The sequence below is a fragment of the Rhinopithecus bieti genome, unplaced genomic scaffold (assembly GCF_001698545.2).
Source record: "Rhinopithecus bieti isolate Rb0 unplaced genomic scaffold, ASM169854v2 scaffold_6063, whole genome shotgun sequence".
NCBI classification, from domain to species: domain Eukaryota; kingdom Metazoa; phylum Chordata; class Mammalia; order Primates; family Cercopithecidae; genus Rhinopithecus; species Rhinopithecus bieti.
Window position 1 is genome coordinate 2,256,224 of NW_016805186.1, and position 17,868 is coordinate 2,274,091.

Consider the following 17,868-nt stretch of genomic DNA (forward strand, 5'->3'; position numbering starts at 1 on the left):
GAAGATTAGCATATCCATCATTTGAAATACTGTTTCTTTGTGGTGAGAACTTTCAAAATCCTCACTTCCAGTTATTTTGAAATATGCATACATTATGTTTAACCCTTTTTCCATTTAGGAACAAAGGTGCAGCTCACCACCCAGCACTCACTTAATTTTACATAAACGTGTAAAATCTTTGAGGCTGAAGCAAATCTGACTGATTTTCAATGTGAAAACACAATATAAAAACTGTTCTTGGAGTTATTTCTAAACATAACTAATGTTAGAATTGTCTGAATCATCAGAATCGTCTATTTCAGAAAACTTGAATTGAAATGGATCTTTGGCCAATAACTGTTCAAGAACAATGTTACCATCATGCATAGGAATGCTGCATTTTCTAGGATTTGATATTTTCAACAATTGAGAATTACTGTATTTTGTGAATGGAAATACCAATACTAAAAACAGAATGTTATAAATAGAATGATGTTTTTTATTTCCAAATTCAATGCACTAGAGCTTGCAAAAATAGTAGTAAAAGCGAGCAAAGTTATCTCATAGTAGACGCTGCAGCCGCATGCACTGTGGGCAAGTATTCTCTGGGCAAATGGGAAAAGGGTTCACTATAGTCACCTTATAGTCACCCTACTGTAACAACGAGAATACAGTTTAACTACTGTTTCAACCCTTCTCACCTCTATTGCAACAGACAACAGAATACAGTTCGTTAACTACTGGCTCACCCTACTGCTACAAGCAGCGAATACAGTGTACCCACGGGTACCAGTCACACCCCTGACCTGTACAACAGGAGATACAGTTTAGGACCTATAGGTCACTCCTGACTGGTACAACTAGAATACAGCTAACTTTTTCCTCTCTAACTGTAACTTTGTACCGGTTGATGAACCGATAATTATGCTTTTTAAGCCCGTGGAAAATGTTTCATATCTTTAACCACAGTTAGTAGGCAAAAGGACTCATACTCTTTCTTTGATGTTTGTTATTGTTGTTGTCGTCGTTGTTGAGATCCGACTCAAATCAATATGGTAAAACCTGAGGATTGCCAGACCAAATACAGTTCTTGGGGTGTGACAGGAAATGAGTAGTATCACTTTATGAAGGCTTTGGCTGGTATACATGGAAATAATCAGGCTATTACTAGAGATGGCCCTGCCCCTAAATAAGTGGTCTTGAAGATGTGTTGGGCAAGGGACAGAGAGAGACCAAGCACCCTGTGACCAGAAAAGGATTATCTGTTATTTAGAGGAAGGGGTTAGAGAAAAGTTGGCTCAATGAATTAACGCAGGAAACCAGAGGTACTGTTAGGATATTCTGCAGTCTAAGTCGGCATGAAAACATATTTAAGAACAAACTCAGCAACAAAAATAACTTCATGTCTTGAATGTGAGAGGCAGTCTCCCATCTGAAATTGTTAGTTGACTGTGAGAGGCAGTCTCCCATCTGAAATTGTTAGTTGACATTGAAAATTTGTATCATCCTGGTGGCTGAGCTGGGGGAGACCCCAGAAGAGGTTTTGTTTTGGTTTCCTGGTGGTTGGAGAGTTCAAACACTGGACTTGGAAGCAGATGATACCTCATAGTACAGGGAGCAGGAATTTTGCTCACTGTCTGGAGAAACCAAGCGTCTGGCTGTCTGATTTTAGTGAAACTGTAATTCAGGGAACTGATTAATGTCATCAGACAGGGTGTGAGTGCTGTGGCTCCTGCCAGGTGTAACTGAGATCCACTCTTGCCTTCTCTCTGCTCCTCCTATTTATGGTCCTTATGCTCAGAGTGTATAGAGTAGGTTTGCATTTTTTTTTTTTTTTCCTTTTAGAGACTGAGGTCTTGCGAAGTTGCCCAGGCTAGATTTGAACTCCTGGGCTCAAGCCATCCTCCTGCCTTAGCTTCCTGAGCGGCGGGGGTTACAGGCGTGCACCACCTAGCTGGGTTGGGGTTTTGTTTGGCTACACTTCCTCCTCTTGCTGCCACCATGGCTTGTAGTTGTTGTTGATTTTAATAGACTGTTTTTTAGAGCAGTTTTAGACTCACAGCAAAATGGAGCAGCAAGTACAGAGATTTCCTCTCTACCCCACGCCCTCACATGCACAACATCCCCCACCACAGCGGTGCATTTGCTCGAATTGATGAACATGCATTGATACACCGTCCTCACCTCAAGTCCGTAGTTAACATTAGAGTTTAGTCTTGGTGCTGTACATTCCATGGATTTGGACAGATACACATGAATCCACGATTATGCTATCATACAGAACAGTTTTGTCGTCCTAAAAATCCTCCGTGTTCTGCCTATTCACTCTTCCTTCTCTCCTCTTCCCTGCCCCAGCGGCATTTCTGTTTCTATTTTATTTTATTTTACTTTTTTGAGATAGGGTCTTGCTCTGTTATCCGGGCAGGAATGCGGTGGCACAATCATAGCTCACTGCAACGTCTACCTCCTAGGCTCAGGTGATCCTCCTGCCACAGCCTCCTGAGTATCTGGGAGTACAGCTACACACAACCATGCCTGGCTACTTTATTTTTCATTTATTTATTTGTTTTTTTTTGTAGAGACAGGGTCTTGGTGTATTGCCTAGGCTGGTCTCAAACTCCTGGGTTTAAGCAGTCCTCCTGCCTCAGCCTTTGCAGTCCCAAAGTGCTGGGATTACAAGCATGAGCCACCAGGCTTGGCCTGTTTTTATGTTTAAAAATTACTTGAGGAACTAGTTCTAATTCCAGTCCTTTGCTGGACTTGTATCATATATAGTTCAGAGAATTCCTACTTAGGTAGGGACTGCATATATCCTCGCCTTATCCCTTTCCTCCTTTCCCTTCACCAAATAATGGCAAGTCAGTGCCCATACTGTGTATCAGTCCATTTCATTTTTTGAGATTTCCTTGATGGTCTGCTAATTGGAGACACTTCTGGACAAATGATAAATTTCTGACAGTACAAGCCAAAAGTAGTAAGATTTTGCTCTAGACACTGGAGCTAGAAGGAAATTTAAAAATGGTTCCTTGCTTTTACACTGTTGGTGGGAGTGTAAATTAGTTCAACCATTGTGGAAGACAGTGTGGAGATTCCTCAAGGATCTGGAATCGGAAATACCATTTGACCCAGCAATCCCATTACTGGGTATACACCCAAAGGATTATAAATCGTTCTACTATAAAGACACATGCACACGTATTGTTTATTGCAGCACATTCACAATAGCAAAGGACTTGGAAACCAAACCCAAATGCCCATCAATGACAGACTGGATAAAGAAAAATGTGGTACATAAACACCATGGGAATTACTATGCAGCCATTAAAAAAGGGTGAGTTCATTCCTTTGCAGCGGACATAGATAAAGCTGGAACCATCATTCTCAGGCAAATAATACAGGAACAGAAAACCAAAACACTACATGTTCGTCACTCATAAATGGGGGTGAACAATGAGAACACATGGGACACAGGGAGGGGAACATCACACTCTGGGTGTCTGTCAGGGGTGGGAATACCATTACAAGAAATATCCGTAAGTAGATGACGGGTTGATTGGTGCAGCAAACCACCACTGGCATGTGTATACCTATGTAACAGATCTGCTACGTTCCTGACATGTATGCAGGAACTTAAAAGTATAACTCTCTTGTTTACAAATTATGACCACTTCGTCCAAAGATCACAAATTCTACAGTGATACAGTCTTTCTGGGTAGCCTTAACTGAAACAGCCATATCACTCTTGAGTTCCTCTATGCATATGCCAATCATTTCCTCTTTGCTACACCCTGTTTTGAAGTGTCTGCCCAGACAGTAGTACTCATCAACCACCAATCTTTGTGGAATGAGCACCTGACCCCATAGGAAACAATCTAAAGGCTCTATTGGCTGGATGGAGCCAATCACATCCTCTTCCCTGAGAATGGGGACCTTGAGCTACTGAGCTGGTTAGATAATGGTTAGTTCTTGGGCTGAAATTTCATATAGAATTGTAGCATGTTCTGAACTACAGCATAAAAGATATGCAAGCTGGGGGAACTAAAAAAGCTGCAGGCAGCAGAGGCAGCTAGTCTACAGAGAAGCCCTTGCACCGAGCGGACATGTGGACTCCCTGAGATGTGGTGGCAAGAGCTTCTAGTTCCACTTCCTATTTGGACCAGCTGAACCTTTTCTTTTCTTGGGTGGTGCTCATGAGATCTTTGGTCATAGCCTTTTCATAACACCTCTTCCCCCATTTGACTTGTGCTAGTTGAGTGGATTTCTGTTCTAGAGCTGAAATACAGTGCCAAGCACAATCTAGTGCAATAGAGTCTTATGTAATTCAAGTCCCAAAGACTCTTTGAATTGTGAGACACACAAAAAGATAGAAAACCAAGGTCTGATAATCAGTGCAAAATAATTCCATGTTGGGGTACCCTTCAGTCAGTCAGTGTCTTCCTCACCAGCAGGCATTTAGTGACTCATTCACCACCCTTCCCTTGTCTCGGCTAAAGATTCCTGCATCATTTCATCTTTTCTCAAAAAAGAAAAACATTCTGCTGTTTTCTGCTGCTTTTTTGATCACATTTGTCCTTAATTCCTTCATATAACCTCAGGTAGAATATTAGTCTAGGTGCCAGGGGATGCGGGTTCTGTTCTTGTTGGAGTTTTAACTGGATGGATGGTCTCTGTAAGGTTCTTTATCTCTCTGTACCCCTGCCCCCACACCTTTGCTGGGCAGTGAAGGGTTGTGCTGATCACCGATTTCTAGCTGATAACTCCTGCAAAGCAAGGTGTGAATAAAGAGGGTGAAGAAACCAAGCTACTTCCCAGGCATTTACTGTGGATGAAAGGAATATGCCTATCCCTCACTTAATGATGTTAATTCTGAGAATCCTGCCAGTAAGTGAAAAGCTAGAAAATGAAAAATTACTTCTGTTAATTTTTTTGTTGTTTTTGTTTTTTGAGACAGAGTCTTACTCTGTTACCCAGGCTGGAGGGCAGTGGCACGATCTCCCAGCTCACTGAAACCTCCACGTCTCGGGTTCAAGCAATTCTTGCTGCAGCCTCCCGAGTAGCTGGGATTACAGGCATGCGACACCACGCCCAACTAATTTTTTCTATTTTTAGTAGTGACAGGGTTTCACTGTATTGGCCAGGCTGGTCTCAAGTTCCTGGCCTCAAGAGGCAGCAGAGGCCACTAGTCTACAGAGAAGCCCTTGAAACGAGCAGACCTGCTTGGCCTCCCAAAGTGCTGGGATTATAGGTGTGAGCCACTGCAGCTGGCTAACTTCTGTTAATTTTAGTGGTAAAAGTTATGATGTGTTCCATCCCAACCTACGATGTCCAAATACTTTCTATAAATAGAAAAATATATCATTGAGCAATGAAAACTTTTTATTAGTAAATAATCCAAAATTAAATAAATGTAGTTGGTACATAAAATGGGTTAAAATGTTGCTTTGTTGCCTCAATAAAAAAGAGGAGGTGGGGCCGGGCGCGGTGGCTCGTGCCTGTAATACCAGCACTTTGGGAGGCCAAGGCGGGCAGATCACAAGGTCAGGAGATGGAGACCATCCTGGCCAACACGGTGAAACCCCGTCTCTACTAAAAATACAAAAAATTTTAGCCAGGTGTGGTGGCGGGGGCCTGTAGTCCCGGCTACTTGGGAAACTGAAGCAAAGAATGGCGTGAACCCAGGAGGTTGAGTGCGAACCAGGATTGCGCCACTGCACTGCAGCCTGGGGGACAGAGCGAGACCCCATCTCAAAAAAAAAAAAAAAAAGGAGGAGGCTTGATGGGATTGATGGAAGAGGGAAGGAGCCATTCTTTGGAAGGTGGTTGGTGAGTCAGGTGATGAAATTTTAAGGTGTGCATTCAGCAGCCAAAGTGCTTAATAATATTTTTCCTTGGGGATTTTGACAGTAGAAGAAACTCCTAGTGTGGAACCCTTTGGTATATCAGTAGAAGGGGATCTTTGGGTCAAACAAACAAAAAAAAACAAGATGTAAGTTTGCTTCCCTTTTTGTAATTTGCAATTCCTACACCTCCTTGCAGGATGCTATATTAGTTTCCAGAAGCTGCTGTAGCAAATTACTACAAACTTGTTGGATCAGGAGAACAGAATCTTATCTTGTTGCAATTCTGGAGGCCAGAAGTGTGAAACCTGGCAGGGCCACATTCCTTCTAGGGACACTTGGTTGCTCTCACTTCTGGCGGCCAGCATGGCATTCCTGGGCTTGTGGTTGCATCCCTCCAATCTTTGCTTCTGTCTTCACGTTGCTGCCTCCTCTGTGTCTGTCTCCAGCTCCTGCTGCCTCTCTCATAAGGATGCATGTGGCCTACCCTAGCCTGATATTCCAGGACAAGCTCCTTCTCTCAGGATCCTGAACATGACCGCTTTGTAGTAGTAGTTGTTGTACACGGTAATAGTCATTCCTTTGCCATGTAGAGTAATATCCACAGGTCCCATGTGCTAGTGTGGGAATGAGGTGGTGACATTTGGGCTGCTAATTCTTTCCTGTGGGGGGCTGTCCTGTGCATGGTAAGTGTTGAGTGGTGTTCCTGGCCTTCGCCCACTGGGTGCCAGTGACATCCTCCTCCCAGCTGTGACAACCAAAAATGTCTTCAGACATTGTCAAGGGTCCCCTCTGGGATAAGACTGTCCCTGGTTATGAGCCCTGCTTTAACCTAATCAGAGCCCATTCTTACCGCACTCAAATATGCCGACTGGCAAGTTTCCAGTCTCATTGAGAAGGGGGAGGGTGGAGAATGGATGCTGGAGAGGTAATGCTCCTCTCCACTACACCTAATGTTCTGGTGAGGTCCACAATTGGGCCAAATCGAGCAGGATTATGAAATTTTTGCTAGACCCCTGTTAGTGTATTCTAACATTGTGGCATTTTATATTAGTCAACTAAATCTCAATTTTATGTTTTTTAAAAATCCTATGGGCCTCTGAATCCCCAGCTTGGGTTTTTTCTACTTTACCTGTGTTAGACACCTAAGTTGCCCTTCATCTTAGAATTTGTCCGTGTGTCACCTCATTCTTTTTCAGCAGGTCCCTTTCTGGAGGTTTTCGTGCTCAGTTGGATTTATCCTCTGCCGGATGCTCCTTGCCTTGCCGTGTGGCATTGGCAGAGTACGAACTGCACATTTAGCTCAGCAGTTTATGCACTAGAGAATCATGATTGGAATTTTTCTGAAGTATCTTTTTTTTTTTCTGTGAAATAATTGAAACAGTATAGACACATTTGCTGTTTTGAAGTTTTTATGATTTCCAAAGTAATCAACATGCACTCCCACAGTTCTCAGGTGGCTGATCTCTGGAGTGCTTGCCGAGTGTCCAGGAGTGCGCTTTGTTCAGGCTCCCCCATCATGTTGGCCTGCAGTGCGCTCGCTGGGACGGGTCCCTGACTGGTACTGGATGACAGGACTAGTACTGGTGCAGACGCTGGCAGAAACAAAAGCTGCAGCTTTTTAATCATGACTAAGGCATGGGAGAGGGTGACATATAATGGTTCCCAGAGCGTCCCTCTCAGACCAATAAGACATAGCAAAGCTACATGATAACCAGGCTGGAATGCATGTGAATTGTTCAAGTGAGTCTGTGTCACCTGAACTGTACTTGGCAGTACCTAGGGGCTTCATGTAAGGCATGAAGGGCTCCAGAAAGACCCCGCTCTTTGCCTTCAGTTATATTTGATATATTTAGTACACAGCACAGCAGAAGCAATCAGCTCTCCCCAGTGTTACTTATCCCGTAAATCGTCTTTCCTTACACCTACGTATTTTCTTCTGTATTCTATCTTATGAACAGATCGTCTGATCTCCAGCTGTGCTGGTTTAGAAACTGTGTGCTCGTCTTCAGCTCCGCAAGGAGAAAGGGACTGCTGTAATCGCCTTTCAGTGAGTTTGTGAAAACGGTTCCCCTGTCTCAGCACTGTGCTTCATAGCGTTTAAAATCGGACCGAATGATTGACTTCACATACATCCCTCCCAGACCCTGTAGTACTGCTACTCCCCTAGAGGTTTTCTCTGCCCTTTGGGAAACAGGTAGGGGAAGAGGGATCTAGAAATAGCAGTATGCATTAAGATAGCCAAAGCTTGATAGGAAGAGAGAGATTCATTTTACTGTGGTAATTAAAGTGAAAATGGGAGAATAAGAAGGCATATTGCTGCTTTTTCAGGAGTCTTGGCAAGGGTTCTAGTTTTAAAAGAGAAAGAGACACAGCCAACTAGATTGAAATGATGTGGAGTTCATCCCTCCACAGTCATATTTTTCAATAAATGGACTAAGTTGTCCCTTGGAATTCTGTAGGTGGTGCTCTTGTGCCATAGCATAGCATCGGCTTTGGAGAGGTTCTGAGAGCACAGCGGCTGGTTCCAGGACCTGTGTCCTGTTGGTCCCCTTGCATAGCTGCCAGGCACACCACCTGGAGGACATCACATGGCTGGTCTGGTGAGAGGCTTTCTGTCTTTGGAAATGAGGGGCTGAATTAGGGTCTTTACCTTCTCTAGCCTGTCTGAGCTCTGCTTTCCAGGGGAACCTAAGTGAGAGGTTTTCTAACCTTTTAAAGAAAAAAATGTGACTCTTTATCCAAACAATTTTGATGTGTATTGTTACCAGTTTTCCAAGATTTTTTAAATTTTTATTCATCTGTGATTCCTCAAATCAAAGTTCCTTTCCACATAATGCAGGATATGGTTCTTGTTTATGTTTTCCTTTATGTTAATGTTTGTTTCCTGTTTAAGCTTCAGAGAAGATGCAGTAGAATGAAATAAATATGTAGTAGAGAAATTTGGAAGTGATGAAGGAAAGGAATACATGGTGTAAAGCCCATCGAGTTTATGCAGCAGCTAGTAGTGACTTAGCTCAACAAAGCCATCCGAGTTCATGGCAGCAGCTAGTAGTGACTTAGCTGACAACAAAGCCATCGAGTTCATGCAGCAGCTAGTAGTACCTTAGCTGACAACAGACCCTTTTGGCAGGAGCCCATTGCTTTACTCCTTGGTCAGAAGTTGGTTGTGATACCATGATGGTGAAGAAGGAATCCAGTCAACTCCACATTTGGTGATGCTGGAGAAGTGTGGTGGGCAAAGAAGATAAATTTAAATCCAGAGTGGTTATCTATTACAAGGAGGACAAATCTGTTGCCAGAAGCATTTCAGGGTCTGCTTTTTCAGCAAGTTTCTGCAGGGGTTGTATAAGATGAAAGTCGCTTCACCTATATCCACCAACTGGTAGGGGAGAGGCAAAATGCTGGTGGGACTCACAGCCTGGATGTGCGGATCTGACCCATTCAGTCACCTGTGGGATCAAAAGGCCACCGGCCAGGCCTGAGCGAGGCCGGGCTGTGGGGCCGGCAGCTGGGCTCCCGAGCTGTGGCGCTGCAGATCCAGGGATGTGCGGTGTTTCGTCAAGACACAGCGCTGCCTCTCAAGTCTACTGTCTTAGTATATTCTGCACTGAGTTTTTAGGTTTTAATGACCGTAGTCCTGATTTACATACTTTGCAGATGATTCTTTTAATTCTGCCTTTTCAACTGACACTTATTTTTTAATTAGCTTTTTTTTAAAAGCACCCCAAATACACTTATTTTGTGGGTTTTAAAATGACCTTAAATATATTTTGTTGGGATTATTTTAGTATCTTAAGTATCCTTTGTTAGGATTTTTTAGCATCTAAATATACCTATTTGTTGGACTGATTAACTTCATCTGAAGTGAATTTGTGATCTAATGTCTGATATTGTTAGTTGCATTTATTTCTTTATGTACTTTAGAACTTTGGTTAAATGACATGTTTTGAATGAGGTTTTAAAAACTTTTCACTCCTTCAGTCATTTTTCACCTCTTTCTCCCTCTCCGCACACTCTCCCCTGTGTAGCCTCATTCCGCTTGTCTCTATCTGGCTTCCCTGGAGCCTGGGTGCAGACCCAGCGTTCACAGTGGGGGCTGAGTTCCCTGGAGCCTGGTGCAGACCCAGCGTTCACAGTGGGGGCTGAGTTCCCTGGAGCCTGGTGCAGACCCAGCGTTCACAGTGGGGCTGAGTTCCCTGGAGCCTGGGTGCAGACCCAGCGTTCACAGTGGGGGCTGAGTTCCCTGGAGCCTGGGTGCAGACCCAGCGTTCACAGTGGGGGCTGAGTTCCCTGGGCATTCACGGGCTGCTTCACAGAACGCCTGGTCCCGCCTGGCAGGTGTCCTCCGTCCTCCCTAGACCGCCACTGCATGGGTGGCGAGGACGCCGCGAGCCTTCCTTCCGGGATGGAGGGGCCTCCAGTCAGCACCTTCATCCCACCTTCCAGCAGAGGTGCTAGTTTCTCACTCTGTCCTTTGTGCCTCTGTGTAGCCCCCAGCCCTTCTGAGACCCAAACCTAGTTTCTTTGCCTGTTTTTGGATCCTAGCGTAGGAGGGGCTGGCTGCTCAAGGTTTTGTCCTCAGGGCCTTGCCTCTTTGTGTTTCTGTCCTGTATCGATTTCATAGAAATGTTTGTTTATTTTGTGTGTGTGCTTGCCTGCATCCTTTTCCTTTTTTCTTCTTTTTTCTTTTTATGTTTTCCCTCTCATTGCTGTATGTTTGGAGTAAAGAGAGTCCATCAAAGAGCGAATTTACTGTGCCATCTTAACTGGACGGCACGTGGGCAAAGAGTTTAAAGGAAAGAAGATATTTGGTTTTACATAGTACTGAAAGCTAACCACAAGAACGCTTCCTATGTGAGCTCAGTGACCCATAGCATACAGTTATTTAAACTCCATCTGAGGCTTGCAGGCCCCAAAAGATGAGTGGGATTAGGCAGGTGGGATTTATTAGGATGCTGTGGTTCTCTACAAAGGTTTCACCTTCTATTTTTCATTTTGATGGTAATTTAAAAAAAATTCATGTTTCCACACACCTAAATGCCTGCAGTTCTAACTAAGTAATATCTTAAAATGTCAGTGCCTGGAGTTGTGTTTGTGTTGGTGCCAAGGAGCACTACTTTGAATATAGGGAGCGGTTATAAAGAGCAGAGGTGAACGTGTAGACAAGTGATTGAGCTGAGTCAGACAGTGCCGTTGCGCAGCGGTTCTGAAGAGGAAGGTGATGGGTGAATTACGCTGTCTCCCAGCATGTGTTGGTACTGGCCAGTCAACAGAACCTGCCTGTCAGTACCAAGCCCACATGATGAGTCCAAAGTGAGTTTCAATGACCACATCATTGATCACGCTGAGTTAATTTTGTCAATTTAAATTTTACTCATTTTGTAGATTTGTTGATATTTAATTTGTACATTTTTTATTTTGTGATTAAGAGTTACAAGCATAAAGGCTTTACTGTTTTATGTTTGTTAATATTTAACAAGAAAAATGACTTTAGATAATACTGGGAGCTCTCAACAGTTTTTACATTTGAGAACCATGGGTCAAATGGTAACTTAACTCTTGCTGTTCGTTGCAGCAAGCACCCTGCATTGGATTTTGATGTCTTTAGCTCACTCCTGCTTATGCTTCCGGACCTGCTTAGCACAGCGTCGCTTCTCTCTGGGGCCTCTGACACCTCTGTGCCGGGCTGGCGCCCCTTCCTCATGCTCCCTGCAGCCCCCTGTGTTTCCTTCTCTCCCGGCCCTTCCCACAGGGTGTGAAGGGTTATCTTTATGGGCCGCAGTTTCCTCATTAGCCATAAGTTGCTTGAGAGCAGGGAACACTGTCATCTTTTTATTTGCAGTGATTTTCAGAGCTCTTGTCATAGACTCCTAATAAATGTATGGGTTCCTTGTTTTTGTTTAGGTAGTAATAAATTACCTGTGGAATCAAGGGGAGAGAGAGGCAGAAATAACTTGGAGCCAAGTCACAAGGCAAGACTTCCTAATATTTTAATAACTCATGTGTTCCTCAGCTCACTTTCCAACTGGTCTAACCAAAACCCAACAGTCTTACTCTCAGGTAAGTGAAGTGAGGACAAGAAATGCAAGGAAAGGAAGTAATCATTGTAACAGAATGCATGGGGGAAGGCTGGTAGTTTTTGAGTCCGAATGATGGCTCTTTGGTGCTCTGATGGAGAACAAGGTCAAGGATTTCTGTCTTAGCCTCGAAGGCAAGCGTTGTGGTGAAGGGATGCTTTTACTTTGAAGCCAAGTCCAGAGAATAGCTCCTCTCCCCACATTACTGGGGACTTGGGTGGGAGAATTGAGCTTAGTAAATCCCCGGAGTTATCGGCTAGATTCAATTTCCTTAATTCTTTGCAAAGTCATCTGAAGAGTATATATACATACTCTGCACCTGGATTGAAGTTGCCTCCTCCAATTCCTTAGACCCAGATTTTGTTTACAATTGAGGTTTGTTTGAAATTATCTGCAAATTTCAGGTCTGTGTTTTTGATTAGACTATCTCAGAGGTGGAATGCCACTGACTCAACAGAGAAATAGCCAGCTCCTCCTAGTGGACGTTTTCTTAAAACCTCATTGGTTTTAGGAGCAAAAATACCATTTGTTTCTCTCATAAGCACTTGATGGGGACAAGAGTATTTTATTGTGACTTTCAGAAAAAAAAAAAAAAAGCCGCAAACACAGGGGTAAATTGACGAATCTTACCCTGTGAAGTGAAGCAAAGAAGCATTACATTTCAGTAGATTAAAAATAGTTATCAGGCTTTCATCAAGGAGGAGGAAGAATCTTGTCAACTAAAGTGGAATTGAACATAAATTTCTTAAGTTTATATTTGATTATATTTTAGGGGGTTTTAAATATTTTCTGACAAGGTCGTGGTGCCCCTAGTTGATGACATTGATTGGAAGCTAAGTATTTGATTTGTCTTTTTTTCTTTTTCCATAACTAGTGTGTTTTGTAGCATTCTCTCCGTACATCTCCTGTTTGGTGCTTATTTCATGAGAGAAAGGACCTCATGCTGAGGGGAAATGGGAAAAAAGTGCTGTTTATCAGGGCGCCCCCACTTTGAGAAGGTTATGTGGTCCGTATTTGACATGAGTAGACCTAGCTCTCCGGGCTTAGAGATGTTTTAGACCAAACGAAAGCATTCTTAGACTCTTGTGCCCCCGACAGGTACCACATATAGCTACTTTTGTGTGGCTTAAAATGAGCTTTATTTTAAATGTTAACAATCTTGGAGCTACAAGGGTTTCTGTCAACATAAAATCAATCTGAATTTTATCTGTTTTATTTTATTTTTCTTCTGCAACAACCTTGGTGGTTTTTTTTATGGATTTATTTTCCATACATTTGTTCGGTGTGTATTTATCACGCTCCTACCATGTGCCAGGCACTGTGTGGGTTCATGGGTTTCAAAATATGCTCAGCAGACTAGGTCCTGAGATGTGTCAGCTAGGACGTGTTTAATTGCAAGTCACAGGAAAGCCAAGAATGGTGGATTCAGCAACAAGAGCAGTTCACAGTCGACTCCTTCCTTGTCTCAACCACACTGGGAGGACACCGGGCTGTGATTCTTCCTTGCTGTTTGCAGTACGTTGGCCAGTCCTCCAGGCTTCCTTATCCCTGGGTCTCAAGGTGACTTTTACCATTCTGAGTGTCACCCAAAGACGCGACTGTGTCAGATATGGAAAAAAGTGAACTCATTTAAAACAGGAACACTGAGAAGCCTTTCATTGAAGTTTGGTGATCATGCCCTGTAGTTCCGTCACATGCCCGTTCCCGCAGTTTGATAGGAGAGCAAAAGTAAACACCGTGGCCGGTCCGTACTGGCCATTCCTGAAATGTGGCTGAGGGCCCGGGATCCCCGAGACCCTTTCAGGAGGTTCACAAGGTAAAACTGTTTTTAAATAATGCTAAGCTGCTATCTGCCTTTTCCACTCGCATTCTCTCACTAGTGTGCGGTGACCTTGTCGAGAGGTTACATGATGGATGATGATGACTTCGCTCTGACAGCTAATGGAACGTGTGTTTGTATATTTTGTCTTTTTAATTTTTCTCAGTTTCCGTTTCCGGTGGTAAATATTGATATATATATCCTTAATTCTTCACAAAGTCATCTGAAGAGTATATATACATACTCTGTCAGGTGTGTGTGTGTATATGTATTTATATATGTGTAAATATATATTTTATATAGTTATATATTTAAATGTATATATTCTAGTTATATATTTAAAGGTATATGTTCTATATAGTTATATATAAAAATGTATACATTTATATTTTATATAATTAATTATATATTTTATATTTTATAATTGAAACATATAAATATTTTTTAATAAATTTTAAATATATATATATTTAAATATATATGTTTAATATATTTAATATATTTAAAATATATAATTTATGTATGTATTTTATATATAAAACTCTTTGGGGTCTTCAGTAATGCTGAAGGGTGTAAATGGGCCCTGAGAACAAAACATTTGAAATTACCTGGTCTGTGAGAATCCAGATTCACCCCTAGCACTGGGGGATATCCCAGTCTCCCTAAGACGTGGCCCTGAGATGCCTGGACAAAACTCTTAACAAAGAGGAAATGGAGGGCTTAGGGCTTCTGGGTGGAAGACTAGGAGGGTGTGCAGCACTGTTGTGAGGGGCCCTGAGAGGAGGGCAGGGCAGGGGTGCAGCATGTTCTCCAGGCCCCACCTCTGCTGGGCCAGCCATGACTGGAGCCACTCTAGGTTTGTCGTTTGTGTGTTGTTGGTTTTTTAATTGTGGTAAATATAAATAAGATTGTAACCGTCTTAACCACTTTTATGTGTAATTCAGTGGCATTGATTACATGAACATTGTTTAACCATTGCCGCCCTCCACCTCCAGAACTTTCCTGTTATCCCAAACAGAAACTCGACCCATTAAGCAGTAACATTCCCTTACCGTCTCCCCTCATGAATTAATTTGACTCTGTGAATTTGACTGTTGTAGGTACCTCATCTGTGTGGATTCATAGACTATCTGTCCTTCCGCGTCTGTCTGATTTCACTTAGCATAGTGTTTTCAAGATTTATTCCTGTGTGTATCAGAATTACATTCCTCTTTAAGGCTGAATGATATTCCAGTGTGTGCATACACCACACTTCATGTATCCTTTTCTCCACTGATGGATATTTGAGTTGTTCTCACTTCTGGCTATTGCGCTGCTATGAAGCTGGGTGTACAAAATCTCTTTGAAACCCTGCTTTTAATTCTTTTGGATATATACCTAGAAGTGGGATTGCTGGATCAATGGTAATTCTATGTCTAGTTTTTTTAGGAACCACCATACTGTCTTTTGTAGCCGCTGCACCATTTTACATTCCCACCAGCAGTGCTCGAGAGGTCTGGTTTCTCTGTGTCCTCGTCAGCGCTTGTTGTTTTCCTGGTAGTGGCCATTCTAAGTGAAGGGAGATGGTTTTCTGTTTGTTTTGAATAAATTAGGGTGCGTGGCCCCAGCCTGTCACCCAGTGTCTCCTCCCTCTTTGTTGCCTTTTTTCAGACACTGCTCAAGCGCTTTGATGCTTTCGCTTCCTTCTGCTCTCATGAATTGTGCTTGGTGAGCTCCGTATTCTTGTGAGGTACATTTTCCATGACGTTTTTGAATATATCCTCCTCCTAAAGGATAGAAATTCACCAAAATGAGCAACCTTTAGTCCTGAGGTAATACTCTGTTGCCTGCTGTACTTTGAATCTGAGCCATGTTATCTTGGTGACTCAGACTGTGAGCCCTTGTGGATAGTGGTGTATCTTCGTACCATGGCGATTTGAGTTTGTAAAATAGTACTTTGCAAGCAAACTCTTGAGCAATTTATATGTGTGAGTAGAAGGGCAGTGGCAGTGGTCCTAAACTGATGCCATTGTGAACCAGTTCCTTTTCAGTATCTCGGATGTTTGCATGGCCCCATGGCTGGCTTCCCTTGGTACTTTATCCCACCCCTCACCTCTTCCTGCTTCTGAAGCATCCGCTCCCACCTGGTAGGAAACGGACAGGATCAAGCATGTATGGATCCTTCACTGGACACGGCCTTCTGTTCCAGCGTCTGCATCTCTGCTCATACGACATTGCTTTAGTCCCCTCTGCATAGGAATTTCTGAAGGTCTTTATTTAATTTCTTTATTTTCTCCTGGAAATACTTGGGGATCTAACAGCTTCTGTTGTTTTTAGTCTGCGTACGTGGAGAAGGTGAAATCGTGGTTCGTTTTGATTCCTTAGGGACTGGGTAAAAGACATTCCTCAAGAAATGGAAAATGTGGATTTCTTTCTAATTTTTCATGCCAGTTGCTTTTGCTACATTAGTAAATGCTGTGCGTGTATGCACAGAATACTTGTTAACATCTTGAGTTTTTGGGAAATATGTTATACAACATTTACCTTTTTTATTTCTTATGCTAAACAGTATTTCTCTAAGAGCTAGTAATGAAATGAATTTAGGTACAGACACTAGGCAGAATCATAAGAAAGTCAAGGACTTACATCTGGAGCAAGATAAAGGATTTTGGTATTGAGCAAAAAATATAGTCAGCTGTCAATTGTCTAATAGGTTTGTAGATTATCTGGGATAAAAAAAAAGTAGTACATTTGTGAAAAAAGTTGAAATTACCATAAATCTGAAGAATCAGCCCCGTTTTTCAAGGCATGCATTTTTTGGAGCTGCACGGAAGCCACCTTATATGTCTTCTTTAGTATGACACTGTCTTGTTCTTCCCTGAGTAGTGAATTGAATGTCTCTCACTCTTTGTGACAAAGCCCTCTGGAGCAAAACAGTAGCCATAAAGGTAAGATGGGGGGTCCAGGAAGCAGGTTTTGGATTTTCCCCTCCTTAAAGCCAGGACTGGAAAAGTGGAGTCATTATTTGAGGACTAGAAGGAAAAAGAGGGAGCAAGTGCTAGGACTGTTGTCGCTGCCCATCCTGGTGGGTGGTTTTAATATTTTCAGACAGCGAACTCAGGTAAAAAAAAACCAGAAATACATTTCAACAATTTGAAAACTTTTATTGTCTTCATCAAGTACTGTCCATCTTGATTCACATTTATAAACCATCATACTTTTTCCTTTCTTCTTTGCCTATGGGTGATGTCTTTACGGTACATGTGTATCTGGAAATTTATTATTATTATTATTATTATTATTATTATACTTTAAGTTCTGGGATACATGTGCAGAATGTGCAAGTTTGTTACACAGATATACACGTGCCATGGTGGTTTGCTGCACACATCAACCTGTCGTCTACATTAGGTATTTCTCTTAATGGTATCCCTCCCTAGCCCCTCAACCCCCTGACAGGCCCTGGTGTGTGATATTCCCCGCCCTGTGTCCATGTGTTCTCATCGTTCAGCTCCCACTTATGAGTGAGAACATGCGGTGTTTGGTTTTCTGTTCCTGTGTTAGTTTGCTGAGAATGATGGTTTCCAGCTTCATCCATGTCCCTGCAGAGGACATGAACTTATCCTTTTTTATGGCTGCATAGTATTCCATGGTGTATATGTGCCACATTTTCTTTATCCAGTCTATCATTGATGGGCATTTGGGTTGGTTCCAAGTCTTTGCTATTGTGAATAGCGCTGCAATAAACATACATGTGTCTTTATAGTAGAATGATTTCTAATCCTTTGGGTATATACCCAGTAATGGGATTGCTGGGTCAAATGGTGTTTCTGGTTCTAGATCCTTGAGGAATCTCCACACTGTCTTCCACAATGATTGAAGCAGTTTACACTCCTACCAACAGTGTAAAAGCATTCCTGTTTCTCCACATCCTCTTCAGCATCTATTGTTTCCTGACTTTTTAATGATCGCCATTCTAACTGGCGTGAGATGGTATCTCATTGTGGTTTTGATTTGCATTTCTCTAATGACCAGTGATGATGAGCTTTTTTTCATATGTTTGTTGGCTGCATAAATGTGTTCTTTTGAGAAGTGTCTGTTCATATCCTTTGCCCACTTTTTGATGGGGTTGTTTTTTTCTCGTAAATTTGCTTAAGTTCCTTGTAGATTCTGG

The 17,868-nt window shown here is 42.5% G+C and overlaps 1 protein-coding gene across 10 annotated transcripts in view; it reads left to right on the forward strand.

The window, feature by feature from the left end:
* FANCC (FA complementation group C) overlaps positions 1-17,868 on the forward strand; it is a 216,058-nt gene that overhangs the window by 38,067 nt on the left and 160,123 nt on the right. Inside the window, exon 1 of one of the 10 annotated variants that reach the window (XM_017871514.1) lies at positions 7,783-7,866. The exons of 8 other annotated variants lie outside the window; for them this stretch is intronic. The gene's annotated coding sequence lies outside the window, so the exon portion shown is untranslated. Of the gene's footprint in view, positions 1-7,782; positions 7,867-11,726; positions 11,880-17,868 lie in introns of those variants that run through there. One more of the 10 variants, XM_017871516.1, reaches the window with a different exon arrangement.